This window comes from Danio rerio, chromosome 4 (assembly GCF_049306965.1).
Source record: "Danio rerio strain Tuebingen ecotype United States chromosome 4, GRCz12tu, whole genome shotgun sequence".
Lineage (NCBI taxonomy): Eukaryota > Metazoa > Chordata > Actinopteri > Cypriniformes > Danionidae > Danio > Danio rerio.
Window position 1 is genome coordinate 17,552,366 of NC_133179.1, and position 12,173 is coordinate 17,564,538.

The 12,173-nt window shown below is 33.6% G+C and overlaps 1 long non-coding RNA gene across 1 annotated transcript; it reads left to right on the forward strand.

Annotated features, from left to right (window-relative positions):
* The first annotated feature begins 406 nt into the window (after window positions 1-406).
* LOC141381616 (uncharacterized) lies at window positions 407-5,301 on the forward strand. The gene is made up of 3 exons (XR_012402057.1): window positions 407-555; window positions 803-873; window positions 2,753-5,301. It is a non-coding gene; the product is annotated as an uncharacterized lncRNA (long non-coding RNA).
* The last annotated feature ends 6,872 nt before the right edge of the window (window positions 5,302-12,173 follow it).

Here is a 12,173-nt window from a genome sequence, read left to right on the forward strand (position 1 = left end):
ACTAGATAATGCTTAGCTTGCACTAGTGCTGGAATTTTCTAAATATTGCAGTGACACTTCATGGAACTTTATCTTTTGGTTCAACCCCACATGAAAAAATACAATTGTTAGGGCTATTTAAAATTAACAGGCTTCTATAGTCAAGTGAGATATATTGTATATTATGATATATTCAACACTGTCAATGAATGCATACCACAGTATGAACTAGATGGTGAATAAATGTGTAATAAATACTGTAATATCACAAGAATGTTTTTTTCTCATGTGGGACTGTAGTCCACTATACTGATATTGAATCATGAATGCTTTCTTTAACATTCATTATTGTCCACTTTAGAAAAAAACACAATTGTTAGGGCTATTTAAAATTAATAGGCAACTTTTAAATCACTCTTTTAAAAGCACGCGAGATTTGATCGTTTGATCGCGACACTTTGTGATCGAGTCACTTCTCCTCAAATGATTCATTCAAGCACTGATTCAGTCAGGAACGGCAAATTGTTCGGTGGCGCGGAACGGTTGATTCAGCTGTTTGTACCCAATTTCTCAACGGTAAAGTGGCATTCTGTTGTAAATGTCACATATTAATTATTGTCATCTTGCACTTTAAAAGCAACATCAAATGAGAAGTGGAGTATGGACTACCAATATTTCCATAACGCCCCACGTGGCAGCGGCATGATCACACCGTTGCTCGAAACAGCACGTGCTCATGTGAAATTGCTTCCTATATTTATAAAAAAATTATGCTGTCCGAACAGTGAAAGTAATGTTAATGAATCCTAATATATTTCTACAGGAATCATAACCACATTAGACTGCATTGTGTGCTTGTCTTGTTGGAGAGAAGCTATGCAAAGTACAAACTATGTAAGTAACTATGTATTACTAAAATTATAATAACTAGTTTATTGGTAATTTGTTTATCATGCCATCTGTCCGTCTTTTGTCCAATACAGCAGAGAAAGCATATGGATAACTAAACTGAGAACTTGGGGTATATAAAACCGTCATTGCAACCTGTCTATTAATAAACAGTTGAAGTCAGAATTATTAGCCCCTGAATTAATCGCCCCTCTGTGTATAATAATTCTGACTTCAACTGTAAGTGTCTTCTCTTTTTTTTGATGGAAATGTATATTGAGCAGGCAAGTTTTAAGACTTTAATATCAGATTACAAATAACTAGTATAGTGATGCTTAACCTTTCCGTAAATCAATCATCTTGTCATAGTCCACATCTCTTTTGCACACTACACATTTCTTAGGTTGTTTAATTTATTCTACAAAGATGTAGAGTGTTGTTGCAGGTGAAATATATATTTATATTTCTTCTTTTTTAAATATTTTCCAAATGATTTTCACAGTATGTCTGATAATATTTTTTCTTCTTGAGAAAGTCTTATTTGTTTTATTTCGGCTAGAATAAAAGCAGTTTTGATTTTTTTATGAACCATTTTAGGGACAAAATTAGTAGCTCCTTTAAGCTATATTTTTTTCCTCAATAAACTACAGAACAAACCACAGTAATACAATGACCTGCCTAATTCCCCTAACCTGCCTTGTTAACTTAATTAACCTAGTTAGGCCTTTAAATGTCACTTTAAGCTGTATAGAAGTGTCTTGAAAAATATCTAATATACTGAATTCACCTTCAAAAACTAACGAGTTGTGGGAAGTATTAGTTAATACAAGCCACCTTTTAAAAATATCACTGTTATTGGTAAGTTGTGGCATTCTCTGTCTAGTTCTTTACAAATGGAGATATTTTGCATGTTTGTGACTGAGTAAATAAAACATTTAATTGGATGACTTTGATTTTAACAGTACTTACATATCAACAAACAAAATAAACAAAATGTTAATATTGATGATTTTTTGTACACCCTAATGGATTATTAGACAGTAAACAGGTCATATCACTTATAACCAAAAGTATTTATCTATTAATTAGCTGCGTAATAAGTGACGGGCTGTACCATATCCATAAAATATTTGCCTGGTTTGAACTTAACACTTTTTAAAAACTTTTTTTGAACTTTAACACAGTTTTTTATTCTATTTTTCTTTACCAGACTTTATTGTGAGAAGGCAGATTTCATGCAGTCTTTAAAAAAAAAACTCAGCAGTATTTATTGCAGTATTTGTATTGTTTGCAGTGAAAATATACACTTATTTGCATATCTTAATTTTCAGTTTTTGACCTCTAAAACCATTGATGTCTGCAATTTATATAAAGGAAATAAAAGAGAAGCAAAAAATACATCAAGTTGTTTAAATCTTACTCTATAAATTCTATAAAGAACTGTATGTGAAAATAACAACCTAGGCGCTATGTACATTTTTGGACAGCGGCAAATACGTCCGAGTAGGTACATTTTTCTGCAGTTTTTGTTTTCGCAAAAAAAACACCAGAGGCCGCTGTGTACGCATTTTGAAATCTCAAACTTCTCTCATGAGTGCCATTTGCACCTGCTGTCCTCACGTAAATCCACCAGAGGCTGCTGTTGACTGACTGATTGACTGACTGACTAAACGACCAATCTCCCACCCTCCCCCTTCCCTAAACCCAACCAAAAGTGTTTAAAAAACCACCGATCCCCCGACCCACTGCTTTCCCTAATCTGACAGTATTTTAAAAAGCAATCCAGAAAAAGAAATGCCCTCGTGGCAGTCAGATTTTTTTTTAATGTTTTCAGATTTTACTACATTCTCACTGCCGTTATTTATCACTTCTGCTTTTGTCTCAGAACCCTGATGTGATGGTCAACTCCTCTCTGCATCAAGTTTGCCGACTTTCATGGCGAGCTACTGGTCAAACTGGTAACAATGGGAAAGCTGTCCATATGGAGGTAAGCGGTCAGCTGGTAAGCGCAAAAAGAAACGGCGTCATACCACCCCGGAGTGTTTGTTTAAAAGACGTAATTCAGCCATACGTAGCTGTTGCTACTTAATTTGCAATGTCCAGAAATGTATATAGGGCTTTGTTTTTAGAATGAGCCTATGTTGGAAAATAAGCAAGTATTAAAATCTCTTCATTAATAGAATCATGCTAAAATATATTTATCAAATATAATGTGTTTATTTGTCCAATCATTCTAGTTATTATTGCACATTTCTTTCAGAGCAAATATCAGGTGTCCAATTTAGATATTTTACTATTTTGCCTAAATTATGAAAATCAGAAGCATTACCTCTAAATGATCTATATGTTCTTGGAGACAGAGAGGTAAAGCATCATTTTATTATCAAATTATTTAAAGAAGTGTAACAGTTAATCAGCACAGATAAAATACCTCAAGTGAGCCTATAGACAAACAAAAAAAAATCTTATAAATATTTGAAGTAAATACTATTATATTAGCATAGCAGGCATAAAGGGCACCCCACTAAAAAAAAAAAATTGGGGTTTTCTTTTTTTGTGGTGTTCATTAACCGATCAATAACTGATATATACTGGTGATATATAGCTAGATTATTCAATTTGATTTACTGACCAATACAAATACTATACTCCATTAAATCCTACAGAATAAAAGTACTCTGTTCCACACAGTGCCTTTATGTTATCTCGACACATCGATTCAGTTAACTTAGTGGATTCAACATAAAACAAGTGATCCTTCAAAAAAAAACTAAAAATTGTGTTGTTTCAACTCATTTTAAATAAGTAGTTTTTTAACAAGCAGCAAAAGTGATGTTTTGAGTGCAAACATGAAATATGTTTCACCTAAATAATTCACACATCAACAAAACCAAATTTTTAATAAAGGCAGTGTGACTGGCACCAAGCGTATTATATTGCTCTCTTGTAAAGGTAATTGTAATTTTTTGTAGTCATTATGTAGTTTAAATATTTAACTTTGTGTATTGTTTGTACATTTTGTTGATTGTGAGTTAATAAGACAGCAGTATGCCTGAAAAAGTTTTCTAACACTTAGCCTATATATTATTAAACATAATAATATATTATTAAATTGATAAATCTGTGATTACCGTGGAAATCAGTTAATATTTGGAATGGATAACTGCGCACAACTTAATATCTTACTTTTATCATACTTTTAAGAGCAAGAAAGCTTTCATTGATAAGTTTTTTTTCTTTTGTGAAATAGGCATAGGTTAAATAAATACATTGATTGAGCAAATATCAGCAAAACCTAATAACTTAACATCACAACTTGACCTGCAGCACTTAAGTAAGAAATAGCTATATTTCATTTATGGCACTGCAAACTTGACATTGTAGACTGATCATCTTTAAAATGAAAATATAACTATTGTAATGGTGCATGTGCCATGTTCAGTGAGCTGAAAAGAATTTCACTCAAGCCAATGTTTTGAATCTAAATTATTTACAAATTTGGAAAATAGCTGGGTAACAAACAAAAATAATACACAGACAGCCAGATATTATTATTAAAAATACTCATTGCTAGTCATTTCTAAACATTTTCAATTGCCTTAACAAAAGCCCTGATTTTTGGAAGAAATCTTTTTTGCGTATGTCAAAATATCCCTAATTTAAATAATTCTCATCTAAGTCATGCACAAGTTGGCGATGTCTGGTGAGTTTCAAGCATATCGTTATATAGACTTGCCTGTGTGTGTGTTTGTGCTTTGTGGTTTTGACATACCCTTGTCACACAAATGTCACACTCTTTCGCTTTTTCTGTGTGTTTGTGTTTTGTATTTATTGTGAGAGGGACAGCTCAAAAATGGGCGAACCCCCAACCCACCACACAATAAATATTTTGTTGATAATGAATTCACACTCAAATATAAACATTTGACAAATATTTAAATGGTAGCTATAATAAAATCTTCTTTTCAAGACTGAATCTTGTAAACCCTGTTCAATAAATAAAACATCTGTTATTTCTGTAAAAATATAATTAGCAAAATTCTCCTTTCTAAAATAAAATTCTTGCTAGTGAACCAGTTTTTGATTCTGCATGGCTTGTTGCTATTATTTACAAGCTGTTTTATTGACATTTTCCAGTGAACACAGAGGGACGGTATATTTCAGTAAGTTGTTCTGTTTATATAATTGTGTCATAATATTAGTATGTCATCTTGAAATAACTGGTAAATCAGTTTTGTGTCTGACTTGATCTCTTTCACTTTCTTGTGATTGTATAGGAATTGTGGTTTGTCAAAACATCTACCATTATTTAGGCTGTTTTTGACAGAAAAAATACTGCTAATGCCCAACAATAAAGAAATTTAAGGAAAACATTGTGGGGCAAAACATGACCTTTTTCATTACAAGTCCAGAGCTGAAATATGTCACTGTCCTAAAAAAATAAAATAAAAATAAAGATTAACGGGATGTCTGGTCACCCTTGTCTCATCCTTTAGAAAACTGCATATCAGGAGGCTTTACTGACAAGCTTTTAAAATGTATTCAGATTAGGCCTGTCAAGATACCTTTTTTAGTTTTATAATATTTTGCACCAAAATATATTGCATTAAACAATATTATTGTCATTTTGAGACCATTTTATGCCACTCATTCTATAATGCCAGAATGACAATATAATAGCATCATACAGTAGTGTAAGTACACTCTTCCAAAGAATACATCCAGAGCTTTCCACACATAGACTTTATATGTGTGGGCCACCCAGGTATATTAACGGCCACCCAAGTATATTTAGTGACACAATTTTTTTTTACTATTATTAACATCCTTTACATTTTTTTGTATCCGCCCAATATATCCAAACATGCGCGAGCGAATTAGTAGAAAATCTTCTCGTTTTCTCTCGATTTGTCAACGCTACAACAGACAGTTTAATTTGCTCCGAATACCCACAGTGGCGCACCTTTTTACATGACCTTTTTGAAGCAATCAGGAAAATTAGTTCAGCCCGGGTTTCTAAATGTTGTAAAATGTCCGGGATTCAACTTTTGCTTTCGCTTTCTAAAGCTCGTACACATTTTTGCATTACCTTCTTATTTACACCTTCTTTCGTTTGGCTTCGCAGCTGACTGTGAGCACACAACCGCGAGAGCAAGAAAAACATTAAATAATTCATTTTATTAATCTAAACGACTTGACAGAGAAAAACTTTACTATAAACTTAAAGTCTAAACTGGCTGCAGAATATATGTACACCATCAGTAATGGTTAATCTGTGCATTTGCCTTTTTACATTTTAATCTTTTATTTATGATAGTTTTTAGAGTTATTGTCTGTTTTTTCTTTTTTGTCATTTATTATTTTTTTTATTAATTTGATATTAATTTGGCTATTTTATACATATCTAAAATGCTTTGGTATTCAAGTGTGCTTTGAACTTAAAAGAGAGAGAAGCAGAGTTTACCCTGTCAGTGTGTGGTTTTGGCTCTTGAATCGCAAAAAAATGTAAGAGAAATAGCGGATTTCCTTTTTTATTTTAACCCATTGAAACTGTGTCATAATAAATAAAACGATTGTTAGATAGTTATCGTTAACTATTTATGTGACGTGGGTAAATAGTGTGTTTCAATCGGGTTACCACCACAAGTATATTTCAAACCTGTGGGAAGCACTGACAACATATTTTATTTCTTAAGAATATTTCATTTTAATAATAGTCATTTTAACAATTTAATAATTAGGCATTGGAATCAGAATGTGAAAACCCAAATCCTAAACAAATAAATAATAATAAATGTTAACAAAAAAGTGCAAGGTAAAAAGTAACAGAGGCTAAGATATCTGCCAGATCTACTTTCAGCTGTCAGGCACCCACTAGAAAATATACTATAGTAATTTGAAGTTAATACTATAGTGTTTTTTTAACCATACTAATACTGACACCTCCATTAGAGGTTGTGCAATCAGCTAAATGTTGCTAGAATTGTTTTTTATGTGTTGGTGATATATATTGCATCACCAAAAATGACAGGTCATGTCCATGTTTTGTGCGCTAAGTTTATATATTGATTATTGTGACAGGCCTAATTCAGATATTTTGGTTGTTGCTACCAGAGTACCCAAGACACAATCTACTGTTTGAGATTCTCTTTTAGCAAGGGGGCGGAGAACAGTAGCTCATTTGCATTTAAAGAAAGGCAAAAAACAGCTTGTTTTTTTTTCTCATACAGTTTTGGGGACAATACCAGATACGCCTTGTAAACCAACATAATACAACCCTATGGCAAATAATATATGAAATATAAATAAAATATATAACATTTTGTATTCAACTGCCCTACGTTTTGACAAAAATGTGTTTTGTGTGAGTCAACTCTCATCCGGTGACATGGACAAGAGCGATATCCAGGACTGCAGGCTCGCTTTTAATCGCACATTTGTTTATTTTGATGAGTGGCCGACTGCCCCCCTCCTTTGTGCGTTAACATGCAGCGCTGCTCCCGTAAGCTTTTAGAGATTTGTTTATTTGTGTTGCGGCTCGTTTTGCAGCTTGCGAGTGACCCCACCCAGTTTTCACAAGAGCTCCTGACAGCAGGCCTGCTTAGCAGTTCCCCTCTCAATTAACATACTATTAGCATAATATTAGCATGTGTGGATTCGGGTGTTAATGGCTGGAGAAAAATGCTTCAAAAATCAATTTGATAAATTACAAATGGAGGCCAGCGGGTGCAAGCGGTCTCCTCACATACCGCTTAGACAAGCTGTTCTCTGGATGAAGCACAAACACAGTCAAATTGGTGGTACAAAATGTTAGACGCTGCATCCAAAACTTTTAAAAGTAGCGAAATTTGACTTTGATCATACTTTTGCGAATGATGATTCATCAACAGATACAGAATCAACAGCCTAAAGTAACTTTTTAGTAACTCTGGCGTCGACATTTTACAAGTTGCGTGAAGTTTGGTTTCTATATTGTGACTTAATGTGTTTTATTAAGGAAATTTCCGCACAGACATGAAGTGATCATCTGACATGAAGCTGTGTGTTTACTTGCCATTTTGGTGCAAGTTTGAAATACATTGCCTCAAAATAATAAAGCAACACAAAATAAAACAAAGGCAACATTAGAGTATTCGTAGCATAAAAGTAAATAGCAAAACTACATGTTTGTATATACTGTATATATAATATTTAATATAAGTCATCATTTGTATTTGTGGCCATCTATAATTAAATATGGCTGTTTGAGCATTTACACTAAACAGCTTTCAACTAAATATGTAAAACCTTTTTGCATCTTGGCCTAGGGCTGGGCAATTTGGCCCAAAATCTTGATTAATTGAACATTTTAACTCGATTACAATTAATGAACTGTCACTTTAGTTATTTTGGTAGCTCTCATTGTTCACTGACAGGTTTTGTATAGTAAATATGCTCAAATATTACAAGTCAGAGATTTTTGAATGAAGTGTGCATTACTTGATTTTAAAACAATTGAAGGAAGCACACACTATCGACTATCAATGACTATTTATTGAACATCATCATTGATCAACTAAAATTTAAACACAAATTGCCTAAAACCAACTGCCACTTTTTTCTGCATTTCTTGCATCTTCCGTAAACGAATATTTTAATGTAAATAATCATTTTAATGTTATGGAAAATATGCCGTCTTAAGGCAACTCTGCTGCAGCTTCCAATTATTGTTAATGTAGTGCAATGTAGTCATCCTACTTGTCCAGAGATCAGATGTGGAAGTATAAATCAAGGCTTAACAGAGCGGGGTCTTGTTACTCGGTAGGGAAAGTAATTGAAAGAAATCACTTAGGTTCTGCTAATAGATTCTGAATTAAAAAAAAAAAAAAAAAAAAAAAAAGAGTAATTGAAAACTTACTTTTCATTGAAATTTGCATTTCTTTTTTTTTTTGTTTACAGCCGCTTTCATCCAAATGACAACAATAGAAGCAATCAAACCATAAAAGCAACATGAAAAGTCCCAGTTGGAGTTGAAGGTTTTTAAGTAAATAAAAAAGGAGAGAAAAAAATGCAAGGTTTAAAATGTAAGTGCTGATGAAAAAGGTGTTTTCTTGAAAAGAGCTTATGATTTAAGGGGGTCTGGCCATTCCAACTGCAGGGAACAGTTTTGGTAAAAGTCTGTGAAAATGATTTTGTGCCCCTTTGAGAAGTTGTTTGCTTCTGAAGGACACATACTAAAAGTCTGAAGTAGTGAATTTAGATTAAGAGGTGCAGACCAAGTGGTTGTTTCCTAGGTGAACATTAGTGGCTTGAATTTGATGCAGACAGCTGTTGGTGTAATCTTATAAAGACATTCATTCATTCATTCATTCATTCATTCATTCATTCATTCTCCTTCAGCTTAGTGCCTTATTTATCAGGGGTCACTACAGTGGAATGAACCGCCACTTATTTCAGAATATGTTTTACACAGCGGTAGTCCTTTCAGCCACAACAAAGCATTGGGAAACACCCATACACTCTTACATTCACACACACACACACACACACACACTCACAACGGCCAATTTAGTTTATTCAATTCACCTATAGAGCATGTCTTTGGACTGTTGGGGAAACTGTAGCACCCAGAGGAAGCCCACGCAATAACGAGAAGAACATGCAAACCAATCTACTAAGAAATGCCAACTGGCCAAGCTGTGACTCGAACCAGCGACCTTCTTGCTGTGAGGCGACAGTGCTACCCACTGAGCTACCAAGCTGCATTTTATTTTACAGTTTACATTAAGTTCTATATAACTGTGGTCCTATGTAGGGCTGCACGATATGCAATAGCATGTTAAATTATGCAATATTTGATATGCAATATGACATGTTATGACCAACATGTTCGAATTTCAGAGAAAAGAAACTTCTACAATTTCTGAAAGTGAACAACCATGTTTTACTGTCGCATAATTAGACATTTTAACAATCCAAACGAACATAAATAATATAAATATCACCAACACTGGTATATTAATTAGCTCCACTGGTAAAGTTCTATGGTATAATTCTACAACCAGGAAACAATCAGGAAAGCAAGTTTCTTTGCGGTCTCTTGGTTTTTTGAGATGTATATTGACATGTAACTGCATTGCCTGACATGCTGAGAATCTTTTAGAGTGTGTGCTAATGGCAGGCACATAAAAGTTCATTAGTATTAAATCGCCTGTTTATTGCAAACTATTGCATTATCTATATCGATATTTTGAAATATTATGCAGCCATCTCATGTCAAGACTCATCTGAAATGACAGCAGAGATGTAAAAGAACTGGCAAATACACAAAACAGAGAGTTAAAAGGGAGGCAGACAAATTTTAAAGACAGATTAAATTGATTTCATATGAATGAACATTGATGGAGGTGGAGTAGGCCAGCTGTTGATGAAGTCACTGAATGAAAACAAACGTAATGTGTCATCTGTAGGGGAAATATATGTCAGAGCTGATTGGACGGCAGCCTTAGGCAGTGCTGTTCCTCTCAATGCCATGCCTGTCTCTCACCTACTGCTAAAGTGAAGCTAAACAGCAGAATTAAGCATCTACAGCTGTGCTTGCAGGTCTAGCATATCCCCAGACCACACACACTGATTTTTTTTCCTTTTCATTGTTTGTATTATGCTCACTGTGCTCTCGGTATTTCTTTTATTCTTTTTTACTTCCACAGAAATTGATAATTCTACAATTAATTAATAATTTAAAGCTTAACTAAAACTATTTATGTTAATCTGTGTGGGTCACCTCATGGTCATGGACATTTTGAGATCACATGACCCGCTGAATACTTCTTGCTTTATCATGTAAAGGGCGCGCTCAAATGAAAATGAAAATTCTGTCAGACTCATAGACTTGAATTTTTTCTTCTTCAAAATATCTCCTGTTTTGTTCTGGAGAAGAAAGAATGTCTTACAGGTCTTAAATGACACGAGGGTGAGTAAATGAATTTTCATTCAACTGTGGTTTGCTCACAGAAGAAAAGAATCATGGTTTTCTGTGAATTGCCTATTTTTTTTTACAATGGTATTGTTAACTGAAGGATTTTACTTGATTTACTGCATGAAGCTCTGTCCTTGTGTTGGAAATGACTGTGCACCTGCACAGAAACTGTCGTGCAGGTTTACATTTTGCCTTGAATACTTTTAGGATGTTGACCTGTCACGCGGTTTGACATTTCATCTAAAATTAAGGCTGGACAATAATTCGATATCAATATATATCGCGATAGATTTTTTTTAATACCTGTGATATGTTTTTTAAACCCAATTGCAATGTTTTAATATACATTTGCATATATATTTTATTATATTTATTTAATTGTATAGATTATAATGTCACTGAATGAAATTCAGTGCTCAGCCCTCAGAAAGAGCGTGATGTCACTTGATGTACATCATAGACACGCTGCCAGCGCTCAGCAGTTGGTTAAGCTCCGTCACAGAAAGTTTTAGATACAAAATGAGTGCCCTGAACCTATACCTGCACTTAATGGTGAAGTTAGGGACAGGGTGGAGGAGCAACTTAAGTCAGTGTCATATTTTTGTCTTAATAATTGCTGAAGCAGGTTGTTTTTTTATACAAATAATAACCCTGTTGTAGTTTAAATGGAAATATATTGTTAATAAGCTGAGTCTGAGTCTTGATAGTTTATTTCACAGTTCTAGTTTGTAAAGGCTAAATACAAATAATTTTTACATTTTTTTGCACTGTTTATATTTTAAAAAGGTTAAAAGAGCCTGGAGGTGTTGTAGACTTTGCAAATTCAGTTTGCGGACATTTGTAGGTACAGACATTCATTGTGTGCGTTCTTGGCAGTTTATTTTTAATATTGTCCATATCGATATCGGAATTATATTGTATCCACCAAAATTAAGATATAAGTTGTGATATAAATTTTTGCCATATCGTCCAGCCCTATCTAAAATACTTTTAAACAGAACTGTTGTATAACTCTGCAACAAAAGTTCTGCAATTATGTTCATTTAGAGCAGGGGTGCCCAAACTTTTTCTTAGTAAGGGCCAAAGAAGTTTGATTGAGGGCTGTCGGTCAAAGGTAAACAAACTGTATTACATTAACTTTTCCATGAGTAATTTCCTAATATTTAAAAATAACTACAAAACATTGCTTTAAAAATTATCAAGATATTCGCCCCAGCTAGGGCTGGGCCGATGAATTATATTATATTGAATCACAATAAAATTTGTCAATAACAAAGATAATCTCTGGACTTATTACTCTATTAATTTAAGAGCCAATGAAACAGCAGAAATATGCAACAATGGGAAT